Source organism: Gekko japonicus, unplaced genomic scaffold (assembly GCF_001447785.1).
Source record: "Gekko japonicus isolate JY-2015 unplaced genomic scaffold, Gekko_japonicus_V1.1 scaffold2696, whole genome shotgun sequence".
In the NCBI taxonomy this organism is placed as follows: Eukaryota; Metazoa; Chordata; class Lepidosauria; order Squamata; family Gekkonidae; genus Gekko; species Gekko japonicus.
Window position 1 is genome coordinate 58,175 of NW_015160303.1, and position 9,034 is coordinate 67,208.

A 9,034-nucleotide genomic window follows, 5' to 3' on the forward strand; every position below is an offset into this window, starting at 1 on the left:
ATTGGGATAGTGTTGCTCAGCATTCCTGATTTTTTTGAGAGCTGAAGGTTCGAGGGTTCAAATAAACGACACAAAACACAGATCTGCCGAAGCTCTCTGAATCAGACTGGCCCAGCAGCGCTTTATTAAGGCTTTTTCCTTTTCCCTCCCCCTTGCCCTGTATAATGAAAAAGCTACAAGCAGAAGACTCTAAACTAGGATCACAGTATGTTCTTAACAGAATGTTCTTTGCCCACAGGTCACCTTATCTTGCCCGACTGTAGCCAAGTTTATTCTCTCGGCAGACTCAGCAGACCTTGTGCACTAATGCCCAATCTCCCTGTGGGAACACTGAACTCTGGGCATGCCTCTCAGAGAATCACCGTTCCCACAGCTCCATCCCTGGTCTCCCCCAGACCTGCCTCTCAAGGAGGAGGAAAGAGAAGAGAGGACACCAGCTTCTGAGGCACTCCTCCCCTTGTCCAACAGCAGCTGCTAATCCTGCCTGACAATACAGTGTAGTGGTTAGAGCAGTTGATTCTAATCTAGAGAACCAGGTTTGATTCCGCACTCCTCCACATGAAACCTGCTGGGGGACCTCTCAGAGCTCTCTCACCCCCACCTACCTCACTGGGTAGTGAAAGGCGGGGTATAAATCCAATCTCTTCTTCTTCTCTTCTCACATACTCCATATTAATATTTCCCTAGGTTGGTGTCAGACTAGGATCTGGTAGACCAGGTTTGAATCTGTTATGGAAGCTTGCTGGGTAACCTTGGGCCAGACACACACTTTCAGCCTAACGTTTCTCACGGGGTTGTTGTGAGGATGAAATGGAAGCTAGGAGAAAGGTGTCAGCCACATTGGATCCTCATTGGAGGGAAAGGCGGGGTATAAATGAAGTAAATAAATAGTTCTTCCAGTGTAGACTGTGCTTCGGTGGTGGTGGAAAGTGCTGTCATGTCACAGCTGACTTATGGCGGCCCCATCAGGCTTTCAAAGCAAAGAGACATTCCGAGGTGGCTTGCCATTGCCTGCCTCCACATCGTGACCCTGGTATTCCTTAGAGGTTTCCCATCGAAATACTAGCCAGGGCCAAGCCTGCTTCGCTTCCGAGATCTAGTACAACAAGGGTGAATAGGACCCAGCAATTCAGATCAAACATGCAAAAAACACATTGCTGAACAAGTTCACAGTATAATGAATAAACAATGAAGATACTGCTATGTCAAAGGCAGGTCAGAGGCAAGCATGAGATGGGAAGAATGTGTATGAATGCAGTTGTAGATACTTAGGCTTAATTTCTGTAAGTATGGCAGAATAATGGGCTTAGCCAAAGTTGTGTATTGAGGATGCATTTGAGGAAGAGTGGAAGAACATTTATTAAAGATAGAAACAGCTCAGGTCTTTGGAACTGGAGACAGCGAACACCCAGGGGAGTTTCTTTCTATGCACAGGAAATGAAGCATAACTAGCTCTGTGCTTGTATCTCAGTTTAGGTCTCCTAAAAGCTTAAATGAGTTTGAAGACATAATGGATAGGCAATCAACTCCTACAGGAAAAAAACTAATATCTACCTGTGTCAGCCAGCCCAGCTGTGAAACAAGATTTTACCAGCTGATTAAAAGCTCCAACATAAAAGAGCAATTCATCTATTATGTAGTGGTTCATCTATTCCATACAGAATCATATTTAGGAAGCCCGGAACTACTGAAAACTAATTTTCATTCTCTTGACAGATTAAGCAATGGAAGTAACACCCTTGTCATTTTTCCCCCCGGAGCTGTTGTTCTAATAGACAATAAAGGGAATAGATGAGCAGCAAATGTACCTTGGCTTGAAGAAGAGGTGACTGACACAGCAAATAGAACCAGAAAAGGCCTTTGCTCTTTTTGAGATTATTGCACACTATTGAGAACAGAGCGCTCTTTTCAGTTAATCAGAAGTCTGCAGTTCCTCTAGATCTGTCCCTCGTGTCTGTGAGCTGCTCATGCCCACACTGTGATGATGGGCCACTAGCGGAGAATAAGCATCATCAGATTGTCTCTTGGAAGAACTGCTCCAGGAGTACTTCTGTGAAACAGTCCAGGTACACCCAGCAGGACAAACCAGAAGCAACCTGATCTGGCAACACAAAAAAGTAAGAGCCCTGCTAGATCGAGCCATCTAGTTCAATCATTTGTTTCCTACAGTGGCCATCTGTGTCTGTCCAGGAAGCACACAAGAAGGAGCCTGAAGACGTCCTTCTTGGCCACTGCTTCCACTGCCTGCAAGCTTCCTGCCTCCGAATGGAAGTGCCGTTCAGCTATCACAGCTAATCGGTTTTGATAGCCTCTTATCCATAAATTGACTTGGAATTGATCTAACACAGCGTTTATCGCCTGTGGCAGCTAATTCCATAAGTGAATTTCTTTTGTCCATCCTGATTTACTTGATTCTGAATTTGTGTTCTGAAAAAGGGGGGGGGGAATACTCTCTTCCCATGCATCATTTCACCAATCTCCTTTTCCTTCTATTCCACTAGATCATCGCTTTTAATTTAATTAGAACTGTTAAAACCATTGCCTTTGACAAGTTGTGTTTCATAATTGAGAATGCGGCTTCAGAGAACCCTTTTATTTGTAACTGTCAGGGATTTTTAACAAAATGACTCCGTACAGATCTTTGAAACCGTGGTTCAATTCAGCTATGGTTAGCTCAGTTGCTGCCCTGATCTGGATGGTCCAGGCTGGCCCGATCTTGTTATTTCTCAGAAACTAAGCAGGGTTGGCCCTGGTTAGTACTTGGTTGTGAGACCACCGAGGAAGTCAAAGGTCGCTATGCAGAGGCAGGCAATGGCAAACAACCTCTGAATGTCCCTGTAATGATTCCTTGTTTTATTTGTGTGTGTGTGTCTTTAAAAGTTTGGTTGCATGGCTGTGTGATAGTCTAGGGTGGTTGAAACAGGCAAGTGGTGTGATTGGTGATTGGCAGAAAGGGGGAGGGGTTTTGGAAGTAAAAATTAGTGGATGAACCGGTATGTCAGTCAAGAGTGACAGTTGAAGAGTGACAGTTGATGAAGACAGTGGTGGTTAGAAGTTCGTTCGTTCTGAAGTCTGTGAGAGAAGCAGTCTGTGTGTGTGCAGTTAAGAACAGCTGAGGTTGTTCTGAGAGAATAGTAAAATGTAAATGAAAGTAATTGAAGACAAAGTTTAGGAAAGGCTGTATGTCCTGGAGAGAAACAGTGAACTTACATGACCTTGAGTTAAAGTTACTAAGTTACATGCCAAGATCCCTGACAATGGAGAGAAAAGTGTGTGAAATACCCAAAGCAATTGTTTAGTATTTACCCATTCCTAGTTACAGTGTTCTACCATATTATTTACGAATTATATCAATAAATCTACTTTTATTTAAGATACCAGTTCTGAAAGAAATACTTCCCAGGACCACAGTAGAACCTCGAAAGCCTAAAAACCGACCTACCTACCCAGTGATAGAAATATTATAGTATAAAGGTTTGGAAAGCCTTAAATTTCCTAGTGTCAGCCGGATATACACAGTAAAACAAAACATAAAGAACATTTTGAAGGGAAACCAGACCTCCCCAGATAAGGGGTCGTCACAGTCCCTTGCCTTGAAAACCCTACAGGGTCACCGTAATTTGGCTACAGAGCCAGTTCCAGGTTTTGGAGGGGCCCAAGGGAGAGAGTTCTTGGGGGGCCCTCCATCCTCTGCCTATCACCAGACACTCGTGCCCTCCCACCCACCTGCGTGTCTCCCGCCTTCTTGTGTGTCCTTCCCTTGTCTGTTCACAAGCACTCCCACTGCCTATGCTCACAACTGCCTGCAGGGGCACCAGGCAGTGCGTGCAGCAGGGTCCACAGGTGGTGGAGCGCTAGCAGGTGAGTGGGCAGTGGGTGCTGGCAGCAGTGGCCCCTGCCAGAAACCCTGGGTCCCAGCAGCTGCCCTGCCTCAGTGTATGCTGACACCAGCCTTGGTCAGCTGTGACTTGAAAGCACTTTACACACACACACACACACACACACACACACACACACACAATATGATCGTCTGAACACAGACCACTTCACTAACTATGACTGGTTAAGGTTCATCAAACCAAGTTATGGTTTATTAACCATAGCTAGTTTTAATAATGGTTTCAGGTGATGTCTGAAAGCAGACAATCCTGATGTGTTCTCTGCTGATGAAGTCCCAGGTTACAAAGAGAAGGAAATGAAACCAGGGTTTGAGGTGCTGTGAGCTGAATCCTGATTCCTCAAAATAAACCATGGTTTCACAATATGCCTGGTTCAAGCTTCTGAGCCCTTGGTGGTCACTTTGGAAGATTCCCTTGAGACAAAATACTCACTTGAACAGGGCAGAAAGTCCCTGCTTCATCTGTTGTAAGAGACTTCTGAGGTAAAAATGCCTCTTCTTAAGTTTATAACCACCCTGAACGATTATTCTCAACAGAAGGTATTCTGCGTGCAATGGTAGCTCTGTAGAGCGGCAACAGTGATCAAAAACGTCAGAGGTGAAAATCCCTCCGTTCAAATGTTATAGTGCCGAAATTAAGACCACAAGTTATGGTGATGCCAAAAAGAGGGGCTGCTGCTCACACAACTGTGCAAGTTATTACTGAAGCAAGTAAAGAAACTGGCATAAAATACACTTTAAAATGCTGATCCCCCTCTCCCTTAATGTTCCTCCCAAAAGCTGTTATATTAAATGCAAATCTGATGTTTTTATTGTTGGCTGGCTCCTTCACCTAACCCCTTGAGGCTGAGGAAATCAGGAGCTGGAAATAGTTGGAGGGTTAGGGATGGGTTTTATGCACAGAAAGGATGGTTGTTCTTCAGCCTTCCACACACACAAATCCTCTCATTTATTGATAAAGGATCAAGATAAATATTTTAAAAAGGGAAGTGCCTTCTCTGCTGGGCTGGTAAATCTTTCAAAGAGATGCCTTTGTTTCATAGACCAGATGTAGCCCAAGTAGCCTCCTCTCATGAGTTTATGTGCCGATGTGCATCTCCATTCACTTCAGGGAAGGGGCCTACTAGATATTTCTTTGGCCTTTCGCTGGAAAAACCTTCATGGGCATGTTAGAACCACCTTGCTTACAAAGAAACAGTGGAATGAAGAGTCTGACTTCAGAATGCAACAGGCGAGACTTAAGGGCTGTAAATATAGTTCACAAGCTTACTTGGACAAATGATTGATGCTGTTGTCTATACGGCTGCGCATAACTTAGGATCCTATTATGTAATTTATTTACCGCTGAATGCGTCATACTCATGCTATGCTTCAGTTCTTTCCAGTCATTTTCAAACTTTTCATATCCTAATGTATTGGTTATTGAATGTCCCATTTTGTTGATTGTACTAACTCACTATGTGTAATCCACATTGTCCCTGTGAGGCTAATGTAAATAAAATAAAGGTATTTCTAAATCATCTATTGACCGTGGGAAGAAAGCAGACTATAAGAATAAGCCCTATAATTAATTAATTAATTAATTAAAGGTACTTGGAACATAAGGAATCACAATATCTTTTTAAAAAAAAAAAAACCGCGCAAAAGGTGTATCATAAAACCAAGACAGTGTGCATCATACAAAGAGAAGCAAAATCTACCCCAAGAACATCACAAAATGCCCTTTTAACCTGAGAGAAGAGAGCTTAGGAAGATGTCCCTGAATTCCTGCCCATGAAAATCACGATAAAATGATCCCAAAGTATGTTGCAATGAATATTATATTTTGAATTTCTTCTCATTGGAAGGGATATCTTATGAGAGTACAATGTTCATGCGTAGAATATGATGTGCCTTTTCAGGCAGTGGTCAATAGGGACCAAAGCCTGTCCTTCAACAACTGAACATGGAAATCCCACTTAGTCATCATGGCAAATGGCCACTGAAACTTGGATTCTCCATTAATTTTTCTAATTCCTTTGTGATGCCCCTGAACTAGTACTCATCTGTGTGCTGGTGCAGTGAGTCCTGTATGTTAACTATGCAGTGTTTGAAGAGACCCTTTCTTTTGATTGTTTTTAATCTGCTGCCCATCATCTTTATTGAGTGACCCCAACATAATATCTGGAGAAGTAGCTAATAAATAGCATAAAAAACAACTTTGTATCATCCGCAAATTTAGCCACTTCACTGCTTACTCCCATAACTTAGGATCCTATTATGTAATTTCTTTACCGCTTAATGTGTCATACTTATGTTATGCTTCAGTTCTTTCCAGTGATTTTCAAACTTTTAATATCCTAATGTATTGGATATTGAATGTCCCATTTTGTTGATTGTACTATGTGTAATCCACATTGTCGTTGTGAGGCTAATGTAAATAAAATAAAGGTATTTCTAAATCATCTATTGTCTGTGGGAAGAAAGCAGACTATAAGAATAAGCCCTATAATTAATTAATTAAAGGTACTTGGAACATAAGGAATCGCAATATCTTTTTTTTAAAAAAACAACCCGCAAAAGGTGTATCATAAAACCAAGACAGTGTGCATCATACAAAGAGAAGCAAAATCTACCCCAAGAACATCTCAAAATGCCCTTTTAAACTGAGAGATGAGAGCTCAGGAAGATGTCCCTGAATTCCTGCCCATGAAAATTACGATAAAATGATCCCAGAGTATGCTGCAGTGAATATTATATTTTGAATTTCTTCTCGTAAGGGATATCTTATGAGAGTACAATGTTCATGCATAGAATATGATGTGCCTTTTTGGCTTTGCAACTCATTTTCAGTGGTTTGGTAGAATTAGATTTGGATGACTGAGAAGAACATAGGAAGAGTCTTGCTGCATCAGATCAATGCTCTATCTGGTTTTCCAGCCAGATGCCCAGAAGGTTTCAGGCAGTGGTCAATAGGGACCAAAGCCTGTCCTTCAACAACTGAACATGGAAATCCCACTTAGTCATCATGGCAAATAGCCACTGAAACATGGATTCTCCATTAATTTTTCTAATTCCTTTGTGATGCCCCTGAACTAGTACTCATCTGTGTGCTGGTGCGCTGAGTTCTGTATGTTAACTATGCAGTGTTTGAAGAGACCCTTTCTTTTGTATGTTTTTAATTTGCTGCCCATCATCTTTATCGAGTGACTCCAACATAATATCTGGAGAAGTAGCTAATAAATATCATAAAATTATAAATGTGGTATTTAAGAGATAAACAGTAACCCATAATTATAAATGATTTACGGTGCCATCCTAAACAGAGTTACAGTCTTCTAAGCCCATTGACTTCAATGGACTTTGAAGGGTACTGCTAGAATGTTGCCACCAGCAATTCCAGCTGCTACTTCTATGTGCAATCTGGCCATATTTTCACTTGGCAAAATATTTAGGAATGATGCATCCAGGCATCATCCAGGCTTGGTGAAGACAGAAATCCTACCCTGGAGTCAGTTGGGATTTTTATTAATTGTGAAGGGTGTCACAGTCAATTTATACATAAGGATGTTCATTTAACTTTGCTGATGGCAAGACATAGAGACTTTCTTGGAAACTGAACATTTCTCAACAAGTTTGAAGCTTGTGTTTCTTTTTTTCTGGATGGCAAAAGAGTACCGATAGTTTCACCTCTTTTGACTGAAGTCACCCTTGTCTATACAATGCATAAACCCAAACCCCAAACAGGTGCACAATTCATACAGTACAAAGAACCCGTTTCCTTGAATTTTCATGGCTCTCTCTTCTTTTTTATTGGTTTTGTTCCAAATATCTCATCCAATCTATTATTCTCTCAGATGGTGAGGATGCTATAAAACCTGCCACTATGCTCTTTGAAAAATGAATTGCAGTCCGCAATGTGTACCTCCAGTGACCTGGGAGGAAATGCATTGCAACGTTAGTCATGAGTCACAATGCTGGAGAAGGGGGGAGGCTTAGGGAACTCATTAAGACCTTTGGCCATTGCAATGTAAGTCTGACTGTCAGGGATAATACTTGACTCATTCGTTAACAGCTTCCTGTTGAGTTTCTACTGCTCTTAACCACTCCTGTGTGATAGATAGCAAGACGACACTAGGCAAAATAGATTAAAAAGCAAAAGGAGAAAGTTCTTGTGGCACCAGGTAGAAAACGTGGACTGTTACTAAGGAAAAACTCTGATCATTAAGAATAAACAGATTTTTCTTCTTCTTTGTCTTCCTCTTTAATTCCTGTTTGGTTGTTGTTTTTAGTGCTTTGGTTTTAGACTAAGGTATGGAAGAAAGGTAGTTTTTACATCGCTCTCGTTTGTTTTATGTTTTGGGGGAATTTCTGTGCTGCCTTGCAAGAGACCTGCTGTAGATTTTTAAGGTTCCCTGCTCTAGGTTGGGAAATACCTGGAGATTTTGGGGAGTGGAGCCTGTGGAGGAGAGGGACCTCAGCGGAGTATAATGCCACAGAGTCAACTTTCCAAAACAGCTATTTTCTCCAGGGGAACAGATCTTGATCATCATCTGGAGATCTCCAGATGCCACCTGGAGGTTAGCAACCCTATGTTTAAGAAGTAATCTACACCAGAGAGCCAGTTTGGTGCAGTGGTTAAGTGTGTGGACTCTAATCTGGGAGAACCGGGTTTGATTCCCCACTCCTCCACTTGCACCTGGCTGGATGACTTTGGGCAAGCCATAGTTCTGGCACAGCTGTTCTTGAAAAAGAGCAGTTTCTGTCAGAGTCTCTCAGCCCCACCTACCTCACAGGTAGTGGGGAGGGGAAGGGGAAGGAGTTTGTAAGCCACTCTGAGACTCCTTTGGGTGGTGAAGGGCGGGGTATAAATCCAATCTCATTCTTATTCTTCATCATGCAGGCTACCTGGTTATCTTTTGGCAGACTGAGACCATGTAGACAGATGTGCTGCCCCACATAGAGGCCCCTGATTTGTGCTAAAAACCGTCTTCCCTTGCCAGGATCTTGCAGAAGACCAAGCTACCCAAGATGAGCTCTGTCACCCCCCAAGGTATTTTTGGGGTGCCTGTATGGCTGGTTCCCTAACTTTCCACAGTCCGTCTGGGGGCACTAGGCATGACCATGTAACTTACAAGCAATTCTTCCCTCATCACC